At 38.6% G+C, this 14,839-nt stretch overlaps 1 pseudogene; it reads left to right on the top strand.

Moving 5' to 3' along the window:
* Positions 1 to 839: 839 nt before the first annotated feature.
* On the top strand, positions 840 to 2,057 carry LOC129043643 (putative monooxygenase p33MONOX; annotated as a pseudogene).
* The last annotated feature ends 12,782 nt before the right edge of the window (positions 2,058 to 14,839 follow it).

Raw genomic sequence — 14,839 nt, 5'->3', positions numbered from 1 at the left:
CATAAGGCATACAAAGAAAACATGGCACACTCAAAGGAAGAAAATAAAATGGCAGAAATAGTCTCTGAAGAAACACAGGCTTTGGGTATAGTAGTATAAAAAATAGTAGACAAAAATTTTTTAAAAACTGTCATAAGCTTAAAGAGCTAAAGGAAAACACAGACAAAGAACTAAAGGAAATCAAGAAAATATTATGTGAATGAAATGAGAATATCAACAAAAACAAATTGTAAAAAGGAACCGAAAATATTTTGGAGCTGAAAAAATACAACAACTTAATTGAAAAATTTACCAGAGGAATTCAGCAGTAGATTCCAACAGGCAGAGGAAAGAATCAGTGAACTCTAAGCATGACATTTGAAATTATCATCTAAGGAGAAAGAATAAGAAAAGTGAACAGAGTTTAAAGGACTTATGGGATACCATCAAGTGGACCATGTGGTCCACTTTTTGGGAGTTCCAGAAGGAGAAGAGAGAGAGAAAGATTATTTGAAAAAATAATTACCCAAATCTTCCCAAATTTGAGGAGAGACATGGATCTATAAATCAAAGAACACCAAGTAGGATAAAACAAAAGAGACCTACACAGAAGCACATTATAATCAAACTGTCAAAAGGGAATGACAAAGAAAGACTCTTGAAAGCAGCAGGAGAAAAGTGGCTTGTAATGTACAAGGGATTCACAACAGGATTATCAGTGAAATTCTCAGCAGAAACCTTGGAGGCTTCTGGCCTCCAAGGTGAGATGATATATTTAAATAGGAAAAAAAAAAAAAACCTGTCACTTGAGAATCCTATGTATGGCAAAATTGTCTTTAAAAACTGAGGGAGGGGTCAGTGTTGCCTGGTGTGTCCTGGAGACCTTCACTGTTGCCGCTGCTCTCACCATGGCTTGGGTCCAGACTGCACCACAGCTTCTTGGGAGACATGGGCCCTTGGAACCTCTTTAGTGCCAGACTCTGGGCCACAGGCAGCCTTGTGGCAGCAGGATAACAGAAGCTCTGGATGGACTCTTCCTGGGAAGCTTTGCCAATTTGCAGCAGCTGGACCATGTTCCTCATTAACATCTGTCTGTCAGCTTAGTCATCACATCATTTCACTGTGCTCTTGAGGCTAGTGGGCCTCTAGACAAGACGTCCCTGCCCATCGGGATATACCACCAGGCATTCAGCTACGATGATGCCCTCGAGGACCCTGTGCCCATGACTCCTCCTCCATTGGACATGGGCAGTGTAACCTGGAAGTCAGTGATTCCAGAGCGCAAGTATCAGCACCTCACCAAGGTGGAGGAAGGAGAGGAGGCCAGTCTACTCTACCCTGCTATGACCCTGTCATCGGCCATTGACAGTGTGGACAAGGTCCCAGTGGTGAATGCTAAAGCTACCCATGTCATCACGAATTCTCTGATCACAAAACAGACCCAGGAAACAATTCAGCATTTTTGGCGACAGGCAGGGTTGAGAGATGCTGGCTACACACCCCACAAGGGCCTCACCACTGAGGAGACCAAGTACCTTCGAGTGGCAAACTAAAGCTACAGAGTGGAGAGAGAGCAAAAGAAGAGAGGCAGCCTGCATCAGCCCAGTCCACCCCAAGCACCACTCCTCACTCTTACTCTTCCCCTAAGCAGAGGCCCAAAAGCTGGTTCACTTCTGGTTCTTCCACAGTTTTACCTGGCCCAAATCCTAGCACCATGGATTCTGGAAGTGGGGATAAGGACAGAAACTTGTCAGATAAGTGGAGCCTCTTTGGACCGAGATCCCTTTAGAAGTATGATTCCGGAAGTTTTGCCATCCAGACCTACCGAGGAGCCCAGAAGCCCTCTCTAATGGAACTGATCTGTGCCCAGGCCAACCAAATGGCTGAAGATCCAGCAGCCTTGAAGCTGGCCAAGATGGACACCCCAGTGATGGAAGGGAAAAAACAGCCACCATGGACCGATAATCTCAAACCCCGTGACTTGAATGTGCTCACACCCACTGGCTTCTAGAGCCCTTTCTTTACAGGCATTCTGGTAAAGAGGGTTTCTTGTACCCCACTCCCCTTTTGCCTTGGCTCTGACATAGGAAAGGTATATTTTAAAAAACTGTTAATTGGCTGGGTGCAGTGGCTCACGCCTGTAATCCCAACACTTTGGGAGGCCAAGGTGGGTGGATCACCTGAGGCCAGGAGTTCGAGACCAGCCTGACCAATATGGTAAAACCCTGTCTCTACTAAAAATACAAAAATTAGCTGGGTGTGGTGGTGGGCGCCTGTAGTCCCAGCTACTTGAGAAGCTGAGACAGGAGAATTGCTTGAATCTGGGAGGCGGAGGTTTCAGTGAGCCGAGATTGTACCATTGCACTCTAGTCTGAGCAATGGAGCAAGGCTAAAAATAAACGAATAAATAAACCTGTTAATTTGAGGCTACAGCTGGAGACGTAATTGGTTTTTGACAAACATTAGTACAAAGCTCTCCCTTGTTGTGTGGAAGAAACCATTTTATACTGCTTTAAAGTTAGACTAAATATTCTCAGCAGTGGTGTATGGGGACCTCTTTACCTATTTTTTCATCATTTACCCTAGGTAAGAACTTCGATCATTGCTTACTAGGTAAAGAATGTGCTGTTCCAAAACCCAGGCTTCTTGTTTCCTTTACCACTATCCACATGAACATTGACAAATCATGGTGTAGAGGTGCTCACGGACTCGCTGAGACGACTCTGGCCCTGTTGACAGCTGGTGCCATGCTCCAGCCTTGTCAGTTAGGGGACGCAAGATCTGTTTGGGACATGGGTACAGGTAAAAGTTAGACTTGGCAGGGACCCCTCTTTCTAGGCTGAACCTTGAGTCCCCCTGCTTTTTGGTAGACCTAATGGATCACTGTCCTGCAGCCAGTTCTTCATGTGGGGCCTCTTAGGCCAGTGCCGGGGGAGGCATGCTCCTCTTTCTATGCCACAGAACAAACACTAGTCTACCAGAGCCTTTCTTACACTTTAAAGTGAGATTAATTTAACTCCAATTTGGTTAAAAACTTCCTAAGAGAAAATTCAGTCTACTGATTTGGTATAGGTAAATGGACATTAAAGTTTTTTAAAGTAAGGAAGATATTAGGTACAGTTAGATTATAGTCTTGAGGTTCATGTGAAACCAGTGGTGTTACCTTATTTTGATTTCCTTGTTCAGGTCGGGGACTGGAATGTCTGCGGGGGGAGGTGAAAGAATTCAAAATCTTCTGTATGAAAGCATTTTTCACCAAAATGAGCCTCATCCCTTTATGCAACACATAACCTTAGTGAGGAAAGGAAAAAGGGAAACCACCTTTTTATTTCTCCTCACTGTGTACAAGTTCAGTCATTGTCTTGAACACTGTCTTAAATACCCGTTTTTTGTTTTGGATAGTATCTTGTCTGCATAAGAAGCTGACCTTTCCATAGAGAGGCTCTGGAGTCTAAAATTATGAGAACAATTTATTTGTTTCTTCTATTATGAGTTCTTGTTTTGACAATAAAAATCCTTACTACTTTCTGAAAAAAAAAACTGAGAGAGAAATTAAGACATTTTCAGATAAAGAAATCTGAGGGACAAAATCTGTCCTACAAGAAATGTTAGTGGGAGTGCTTCAAGTTGAAATAAATGGATGCTAGACAGTAACTTGAAGTGATATGAAAATTCAAAGATCTCCAGTAAAGGTAAATACATGAACAAAATTGTAATTTTGTTTGTTACTTCACTTTTAATTTCCATAAAATTTAAAAGACAAATACATAAAATATAAATCTATGTTAATGGGTATATACTATTATATATAAAGATGTAATTTGTGACATTAATAACATAAAATGGAGTAGTGGAGAGCTATAAAGAAGCAGAATTTTTGCGTGTAATTGATGTAAGCTTGTGACACTATAAAATTGCTTGTTATAATTTTGGTTGTTATATGCAAACCCCATGGCAACCACAAAGAAAATATCTATAGAATACACACAAAAGGAAATTAGACGGGAATAAAAATCAACTAAACACAAAGGAAGGCAGTAATGGAGGAGATGACAGACAAAAAGCTATAAGGCATACAGAAAATGAGTAACAAGTGGCAAAAGTAAGTCCTTCCCTATCAATATTTACTTTAAATGTAAGTGAAATAAACCCCCCAATCGAAAGACATTGATTGCCAGAATGGATGAAGAAACAAGATCCAACTGTCTGCCGTTTACAAAAGGATAACTTATATTTAAGAACACACATATATTGGAAGTAAAAAGATGAAAAAATGATACAGTAGTCCCCCCATTATTTACACAAGATGGTTCAAGACATGCAGTAGATGCCTAAAGCTGCAGATAGTACCAAATCACACACACACACACACACACACACACATATATATGGTGTTTTTAAAATCTCATGGCTGAGATGGCTACTAAGTGACTAACAGGTGAGTAGTGTATACAGCTTGGATATACTGGAAAGAGGAATGATTCATGTCCCATGTGGGAACAGAGTAGGATGGCATGGGATTACATCATGCTACTCAGAACATCATGCAGTTTAATACTTATTAATTGTTTATTTCTGGAATTTTCCATTTAATGTTTTTGAATCACTGTTGACCAGAGTAACTAAAAGTGAGGAAAGCAAAACCACAAATGGAGGGGGGAATCACTATATTCCATATAAATAGTAACCAAAGAAGAGCTGAAGTGGCTTTATTAGTAACAGATGAAATAGAGTTTCATTTGGAACTGTTAAGAGACAGTAACATTACATATTGAAAAAGAGTCAATCTATCAAGAAGATTTAACAGTTAGAAACATTAACACACCAAAGCTCCAAATATGTGAAGAAAACATTGACAGAATTGAAGTGAGGAATAAACAGCTTTATAATAACAGTAGGAAACTTCAGTGCTTCACTTTCAATAATGGGTAGAATAGACAGAAAATTGAAAAGTAAATAGTGTGCTTGAACAACAACATAGGCTAGTTGGGCATAAAGGACATATATAGAACACTCCATCCATCAACAGCAGAATACACTATTTTCTCATGTTCATGTAGAACATTCTCCAGAATAGACCAATATGTTAGGCCACAAACAAATCCTCATAAATTTAAAAATACTGAAATCATATGAAATGTCTTTTCTGATCATAATGGAATGAAATTAGAAATCAATAGCAGAAGAACTGGGAAATTCACATATATGTGGAAATTGAACAACATATCTTTAACCAACCAATGAGTCAAAAGGAAAACATAGGGAAAATTTTAAAATATCTTGAGACAAAATAAAATAATATACAACATACCAAAATGTGTGGGATGTGGTTAAAGCAGTGTTAGGAGGGAAATTTATAGCCATAATAAATGCTTATACTAAAAAGGAGGGAGATCTCATATCAGCAACTTATTTTTATACGTCAATGAGCTAGAAAGAGAAACCAAACCCAAAACTATCCGCCACTGCTACCCCCCCACCAGCTGCATCATCCAGTATCGTATCACTTACCAGACTGGTATGAATACATTTGTTAGAATCAATGACTGTACATAGATGTCATTATCACACAAAGTCCATAGTTTACATTAGGATTCTTTCATGGTGGTGTACATCCTATGGGTTTGGACAAATGTATAATGACATTGTATCCGTCATTGTATTATCATACAGAAAAGTCTCGTTGACCCTAAAATCCCCTGTGCTCCACCCATTAATCCCTCCCTGCTATAACTGCTGGCAACAACTGATCTTTTTTCCCATAGTTCTTCCTTTTATAGAATGCTGTAGAATTGGAGTCATATAGTATGTAACCTTTTCACATTTGCTGTTTTCATTTAGTAATGTGCATTTAAGCTTCCTTCATATCTTGTCTTTGCTTGATAGCTCTTTCTTTTTATAATAGCAATCATTAGGATATGCCAGTTTATCCATTTACCTACTAAAGGACATCTTGATTGCTTCCAAGTTTTGGAAATTATAAATAAACCTGCTATAAACAATCACATGCATATACATTTTCAGCTTATTTGAGTAAATATCAAAGAACATTATTACTGGATTATATGATAAGAGTACGTTTAGTTCTTTAAGAAACTACCAAACTGTCTTCCAAAGTGACTTCCATTTTGCATTCCCACCAAGCAATGGATGAGAGTTCCTGTTGCTCCACATCCTAAACCAGCATTTGCTGTTGTCAGGGTTTGGGATTTTCACTATTCAAATACACGTATACTTGTATCTCATCACTGTTTTATTTTGCCGTTCCCTAATGACATATGATGTTGAGCATCTTTTTTACATGCTTGTTTGCCATTTGAATGTCTTCTTTGGTGAGGTGTCTGTTTAGATCTTTTGCCCAGTTTTCAATCTGGCTGTACATTTTCTTATTGTTGAGTTTTAAGATTCCTTGTATATTTTGGTTAAGAGTCTTTTACAGCTGGGCGTGGTGACTCACGCCTATAATCCCAGCACTTTGGGAGGCCAAGGCGGGTGGATCATAAGATCACAAGATCAGGAGATCGAGACCATCCTGGCTAACACAGTGAAACCCCGTCTCTACTACAAATACAAAAAATTAGCCAGGCATGGTGGCAGGTGCCTGTAGTCCCAGCTACTCGGAAGGCTGAGGCAGGAGAATGGCGTGAACGCGGGAGGCAGAGCTTGCAGTGAGCAGAAATTGTGCCATTGTACTCCAGCCTGGGCGACAGAGCAAGACTCCGTCTCAAAAAAAAAAAAAAAAAAAAAAAAAAGGAGTCTTTTACAAATCTTTTGCAAATATTTTCTCCCAGTCTGTGGCTTGTATCTTTATTCTCTTGACAGTTTCTTTTGCAGAGCCAAAGTTTTTAATTTTAATGAAGTTCAGCCCACCAATTATTGTCATGCCTTTGATGTGGTATCTAAAAAGTCATCACCATACATATGCCAAGACCACCTAGGTTTTCTGCTATATTATCATTTAGGAGTTTCATAGTTTTGTGTTTTACATTTAGGTCTATGATTCACTTCAAGTTACTTTTTTGAAAAATGTAAGGTTTGTATCCAGATTCTTTTTTTTTGCCTGTGAATTTCTAGCAGAAATTATTTACGTCTTAGAGTTCTCCAGAGAAGTAGATCAACAGGAGAGAAAGGTGGAGTGGGGAGAAATGGAGAGAGAGAGACTGACTCGACTGACTCAATATGAGTCTGAAGACCTAAAGGCCTGAAAGCCTGAAGGCCAGTTAACCAGTTGAGCCAGTGATGTAAATCCCAATCAGGGCAGATTCAATGTCTCAGCTTAAGCTGTGAGGCAGGAAAAAGGGGACAAATTCTTCCTTCTCTACCTTTTGTTTTCTTCATGTCTTCAACAGATTGAATGATGCCCAGCTACACTCAGGAGAAAAATCTACCTTCTTGAGCCATTGGTTCAAATGCTAACCTCATCTGAACGTAACCTTACAAACACACCCAGAAACAGTGTTTAATCTGGGCACTCCATGGCCCACTCAAGTTGACACAGAAAACTATCACATTTGAAAAGATTATCTTTTCTCCATTGTAGTCCCTTTGCTCGTTTTTAAAAGATTAGTTGTCTACATTTATTATATGCAGGTCTACTTCTGGGTTCTCTATTTTGTTCCACTGATCTATTTGTCTGTTCTTTTGCCAACACCACAATTTTTTCATTACTACAGCTTTACAGTAAGTCTTGAAGTCGAGTAATGTCAGTCTTCTGACTTTATTCTTCTCTTTCAATATTGTGTGGGCTATTCTGGGTCTTTTGCCTCTCCATATAAAGAAATAGTTGTTGATATCCACAAAATAACCTGATGGGATTTTCACTGTGATTGCATTGAGTATATAGATCAAGTTGGGAAGAACTGACATTATGATACGATTTAGTCTTCCTATTTACAAACATGGAATATCTTTCCATTTATTTATTTCTTCTTTGATATATTTCATCAAGGTTTTATAGTTTTCCTCATATAGACTGTGTCCATATATTGCTATATTTATACCTAAGTATTTCATTTTTTGATGCTAATGTAAATGCTATTGTGTTTTAAATTTCTAATTCCACATGTTCATAGCAGGTTTATAAGAAAGAAATGGGGCCGGGCGTGGTGGCTCACGCCTATAATCCCAGCACTTTGGGAGGCCGAGGCGGGTGGATCACGAGGTCAGGAGATCAAGACCATCCTGGCTAACACAGTGAAACTCCGTCTCTACTAAAAATACAAAAAAATTAGCTGGGCGTGGTGGTGGGCACCTGTAGTCCCAGCTACTCGGGAGGCTGAGGCAGGAGAATGGCGTGAACCCAGGAGGCAGGAGCTTGCAGTGAGCCGAGATCATGCCACTGCACTCCAGCCTGGGTGACAAAGTGAGACTCCGTCTCAAAAAAAAAGAAAAGAAAAAGAAAGAAAGAAATGGGTATTTGTAGATTAACCTTGTATCTTGCAACCTGCTATAATTATTAGCTCCAAAAGAAGCTTTTTTGGTCAGTTATTTCAGATTTTCCACATAGACAACCATGTCATGTGTGAACAAAGACAGTTTTATTTCTTCCTTTTCAATCTGTATACCTTTTATTTCCATTTCTAGTGTTCTGCATTAGTTAGAGCTTCTGGTATGATGTTAAAAAAGGAGTGGTGAGAGGGGATATCCTTGAAGTTTTATTTTTTTTTTTTTTATCAAATTAAGAATGTTTCCCTCTATTCCTAGTTTGCTGAGTTTAAAAAAATCATAAATGGAGATTGGATTTCATCAAGTGCATTTTCTATTGATACGTTTATGTGATTATTCTTCTTTAGCCTGTTAATTTTCTTTAATAAATTTTCAGTCATTTAATCAAATTTGCATACCTGGATAAATCCCACTTGGTCATGGAGCATAATTCTTTTTATACATTGTTGGATTTGACATGCTAATATTTTGTTGAGGATTTTTGCATGTATATTTATGAGTGGTATTAATCTGTACTTTTCTTGCAGTCTTTATCTGGTTTTGGTATTAGAGTAATGCTGGCCTCATATAATGAGTTAGGAAGTATTCTAACTCATGCTTCTATCTTCTGGAAGAGATTGTGGAGAAATGGTAAAATTTCTTCCCTAAATGTGTGGTAGAATTCAACAGTGCACTCACCTGGGCCTGGTGCTTTCTGGTTTTGGAAGGTTATTAGTTACTGATTCAGTTTCTTTAATAGATATATAAATATTCAAATTGCCCATTTATTCTTTTGTAGTAACTTATAATTGGATGCCAGACATTATAAATGTTACCTTGATGCTGAATATGTTTGTGCTTCCATTATTATATATATATTTTGAGACAGGATCTCACTCTGTCGCCCAGGCTGGAGTGCAGTGGCATGATCATAGCTCACTGCATCCTCAAACTCCTGGGCTCAAGTGATCCTCCTGCCTCAGCCTACCGAGTAGCTAGGGCCACAGGTGCATGCCACCATGCCCAGCTAATTTAAAGAATATATTTTTTTAAGAGATGGATCTGCTCTGTTTCCCAGGCTGGTCTCAAAGTCCTGGCCTCAAACAGTCCTCCTGCCTCAGCTTCCAAAAGTTCTGGGATTATGGGCATGAGCCACCGTGCCTAGTCTCATTAATATTTTTGAGGTTTGTTCGGGAATGCAGTTCAGTTACTTGAAAACATTTTGATCCATTAGGGTCTTTCTTCTGAATTTTGTCAGGTAAAAACAGAGCAGCATTTGGCATAGGCTAAATTTCCCCCACTCCTGAGGAAAAATCTGTCTGAGTGCTTTCCTTAATGCTGCACAAAATATGAAACTGTCTACTCTCGCTGTCCAGAATAGCAACCATTTTCAGCCCTGTGCAATTTGTGTGTGCAGCTTTCTCCCGTCTCTTACTGTGCTCTGAAATTCTAGCCATTTTGACCTCTCCAGACCCATAGCCCATCTCCTCACGCAGTTTTCAAAATAAGCTTTATTTTAGAATAGTTTTTGATTATCAAAATTTTCTAAAAATAGTACAGAGTATTCCTGTATACCACACACCTCATTTCCCCTATTATTTACATCTCACACTAGTATGGTGTGTTTGTCACAATTAATGAACCAATATTGATACATTGTTACTAATTAAAGTTCATACTTTATTCATATTTCTTTACTTTTAAAATCTAATATCCTTTTCTGTGTGTCCCAGGATCCCATCCAGGATATTATATTATATTTAGTCATCCCATCTCCTTAAGCTTCTCTTGACTGTGATAGTTTCTCATATTTTACATGTTTTTTGATGATCTTAACTGAATGTAATACATGATCTGGAATTTTTTTTTTTTGGTAATAAAGGGTGTTATTTGAATAAGTGACAAAATTTGATTAAGGTCAATTAGGTAATAGCACTAAATCAATGTTAATCCCTGCTTTCATAATTTTACATGGTTATATACGAGAATGTCTTCGTTATTAGAAAATACAAAAGGAAGAATCTGAGGTCAAGGAGAATAATGTTTGCAACTCACCCTCAAAGGCTCAGAAAAAAGTAATGTGTGTTTGAGTGTGTGTAAATGCACTTATGTTAATGGGCAGAGACAGCAAAAAAAACTACCATCAGAGTGAACAGGCAACCTACAAAATGGGAGAAAATTTTTGCAACCTACTCATCTGACAAAGGGCTAATATCCAGAATCTACAATGAACTCCAACAAATTTACAAGAAAAAAACAAACAACCCCATCAAAAAGTGGGTGAAGGACATGAACAGACACTTCTCAAAAGAAGACATTTATGCAGCCAAAAAACACATGAAAAAATGCTCACCATCACTGGCCATCAGAGAAATGCAAATCAAAACCACAATGAGATACCATCTCACACCAGTTAGAATGGCAATCATTAAAAAGTCAGGAAACAACAGGTGCTGGAGAGGATGTGGAGAAATAGGAACACTTTTACACTGTTGGTGGGACTGTAAACTAGTTCAACCCTTGTGGAAGTCAGTGTGGCGATTCCTCAGGGATCTAGAACTACAAATTCCATTCGACCCAGCCATCCCATTACTGGGTATATACCCAAAGGACTATAAATCATGCTGCTATAAAGACACATGCACACGTATGTTTATTGCCGCATTATTCACAATAGCAAAGACTTGGAACCAACCCAAATGTCCAACAATGATAGACTGGATTAAGAAAATGTGGCACATCTACACCATGGAATACTATGCAGCCATAAAAAATGATGAGTTCACGTCCTTTGTAGGGACATGGATGAAATTGGAAATCATCATTCTCAGTAAACTATCGCAAGAACAAAAAACCAAACACCGCATATTCTCACTCATAGGTGGGAATTGAACAATGAGAACACATGGACACAGGAAGGGGAACATCACACTCTGGGGACTGTTGTGGGGTGGGGGGAGGGGGGAGGGATAGCATTGGGAGATATACCTAATGCGAGATGACGAGTTGGTGGGTGCAGCGCACCAGCATGGCACATGTATACATATGTAACTTACCTGCACATTGCGCACATGTACCATAAAACCTAAAGTATAATAATAATAATAATAATAATAATAAAAGAAAAAAAAAAAGAAAAAAAAAATGGGCAGAGAGTTGAAGCAAATGTAGTAAAAATGTTAACATTTGGGGAATCTGTGTGAAGGATATAAGGGAATTTTGTAATCTTCTTGTAAATTTAAGACTGAAATTATGTCAGAATACAAATTTAAAAGAAAAAATGCACAGTTAAGTATATCACAACAAAAATCAATACATAAATGACAGATTCATAAGAAATATGTGTAAGGCACATGACAAAGGGATTATTTTATAAATATATGAAATCAACAAAGAAAAGATAGAACAGTAAAGCAATAGGAAAAGAAAACAAGCAGACAATTCACCATAAACAAAAATGGCTTCTAAAGCACTCATGCAGAAAACTCTACCACAACCATATTAGAATATAGTTAAATATATGTATATATAATTAGTCTTTTCAGTTATCCAGCTGCCAGAAAAATATTAGCCCTTTAATGTCTTTGATGTATAAAATTAAAATTTCTCCAATGCAAAAATCCCAGTTATAAATACTATGCACTTTGAAATGTAAGAATACTAGCTAAAAATAAATGGCCATCAGTAGGGGCTTGGGAAAATGATGGCACATCCATTATTAATTCATATAGTATATCTACAAATAACACTTACAAAATAAGTGACACAGATATATGTGTACTAATATAGACTAGTCACCAAGGTATGCTAGGTGAAAAAACAAAGATGTATGTGTGTAAATATATATCTACACAACTTCCCATGCCTATTTTCTGCTTATTTTTGAAAGCTTATAATTGACAGAGGAATGTGGGAACTGTCAGATAGTGGTGATAGAAAGATAGCATTTACTGCATATTTCTTTGTAATGCTTTAAATATTTGAATCAAGCATATATATTATCAATAAAAGATGAACGAAACTTTTCACAAAATGTAATGCCTATTTTATTTTATTTTATTTTATTTTTTTATTTTTTTTTTTATTTTTTTTTTCTTTTATTATTATTATTATTATTATCATTATTATACTTTAGGTTTTATGGTACATGTGCGCAATGTGCAGGTAAGTTACATATGTATACATGTGCCATGCTGGCGCGCTGCACCCACCAACTTGTCATCTAGCATTAGGTATATCTCCCAATGCTATCCCTCCCCCCTCCCCCCACCCCACAACAGTCCCCAAAGTGTGATGTTCCCCTTCCTGTGTCCATGTGTTCTCATTGTTCAATTCCCACCTATGAGTGAGAATATGCGGTGTTTGGTTTTTTGTTCTTGCGATAGTTTACTGAGAATGATGATTTCCAGTTTCATCCATGTCCCTACAAAGGACGTGAACTCATCATTTTTTATGGCTGCATAGTATTCCATGGTGTATATGTGCCACATTTTCTTAATCCAGTCTATCATTGCTGGACATTTGGGTTGGTTCCAAGTCTTTGCTATTGTGAATAATGCGGCAATAAACATACGTGTGCATGTGTCTTTATAGCAGCATGATTTATAGTCCTTTGGGTATATACCCAGTAATGGGATGGCTGGGTCGAATGGAATTTGTAGTTCTAGATCCCTGAGGAATCGCCACACTGACTTCCACAAGGGTTGAACTAGTTTACAGTCCCACCAACAGTGTAAAACAACCCCATCAAAAAGTGGGCGAAGGACATGAACAGACACTTCTCAAAAGAAGACATTTATGCAGCCAAAAAACACATGAAAAAATGCTCACCATCACTGGCCATCAGAGAAATGCAAATCAAAACCACAATGAGATACCATCTCACACCAGTTAGAATGGCAATCATTAAAAAGTCAGGAAACAACAGGTGCTGGAGAGGATGTGGAGAAATAGGAACACTTTTACACTGTTGGTGGGACTGTAAACTAGTTCAATGCCTATTTTAAAACCTCCTGTTAACATAGTCTACTTTTAATTATTTACTCTCAATATTTATATTAATACTTGTATTTTCATAGTACTTTATATACCATATTTTCCAATATTGAGTTAAATAGTTACAGTTCCAGTGGGATACTCTAATTACTGATTTTAAAAAAATAAAAAACAGGATCTCACTCTGTCACCCAGGCTAGAATGCAGTGGTGTGACTACAGCTCACCACAACCTTGAACTCCTTGGCTCAAGCAATGCTCCCACCTCAGCCTCCTGAGTAGCTGGGACTACAAATGTGTGCCACCCACACCTGCCTAATTCTTTAAAAAAAAAGTTTTTGTGATGACAGGGTCTCCCTATGTTGCCCAGGCTGGTCTTGAACTCCTGTCCTCAAGCAATCCTGCCATGTTGGCCTCTCAGAGCATTGGGAGTACAGGCATGAGTCACTGCAGCCAGCTCCTAATTAGTGATCTTAATTATCTTCATTATTTCCATGTAAAATATGTGCTCTTGTGATGAAGGGCTTCAAGACGTCTGACTAGAAGCATCTAGCACTTGCCTCCTCCACAAAGAAGAACCAAAATAGTGAGTAATCACACTTCTAATAGATAATCTAAAAAAGAATACTGGAATTCAACGGAGAAGTAACAGGAAACACCTAACGCAAGGAAAGAGAGGGAAGAGAGGCAGCCTGCTTGGCTAGGGTTGGCTGGGAACCTCAAAGAGGCTCCACAATGTGGGAAAACGTTAAGTAAGAGACCCCCATTGGTCTACACTCCCACCACAAACTCCTGCAATTCTAGCCACAGGAGAGCCCCTTGACACTCATGGGCCCTAAGACTTACATAGGGAGCTGCCTGGAGACTGTGTGATGGCACTGCTCCAGAGAGGGAGCCTATGCTGCATTGCATACATCTCCTGAGCTCTAAGGAGCCATTTTGAGAGTCCAGCCATCACCAGACTGCGTCCTGCTCTGGAGCCCAACAGTCCCTGCATTTTCACATCCCTAGAGATCTATTGACCTCCCATATCTACAGCCATTACTACTGCTGGCTACTGCCATCAGAGCTGAAGTGCGAGCCACTGGCAGCAATCCTAACACTCCCAAGCAGCAGGACCACCACACATTTACAAGTGCCCTGCTGGCTACCCCACCTGCAGCCACCACCTAGAGCTGACACATGTGTCCCCCAGCCACCTGCTTACAGTTGCTGCCACTGAAAAGAAATGAGGAAGTCAAATTGTCCTTTTTTGCAGATAATATGATCTTATATTTAGAAAAATCTAAAGACTTCACCAAAAATCTCCCATCAGTAAATTTAGTAAAGTTGCAGGATACAAAATTAACATACAAAAACCAGTTGCCTTTCTATACACCAATAATGAAATAGATGAGAAATAAATCAAGAAGGCAATCCCATTTCAAATAGCTACAAAAACC

This window comes from Pongo pygmaeus, chromosome 13 (genome assembly GCF_028885625.2).
Source record: "Pongo pygmaeus isolate AG05252 chromosome 13, NHGRI_mPonPyg2-v2.0_pri, whole genome shotgun sequence".
NCBI classification, from domain to species: Eukaryota; Metazoa; Chordata; class Mammalia; order Primates; family Hominidae; genus Pongo; species Pongo pygmaeus.
The sequence above is the reverse complement of the archived record's forward strand: the minus strand, read 5'-3'. Positions and strand labels throughout refer to the sequence as shown.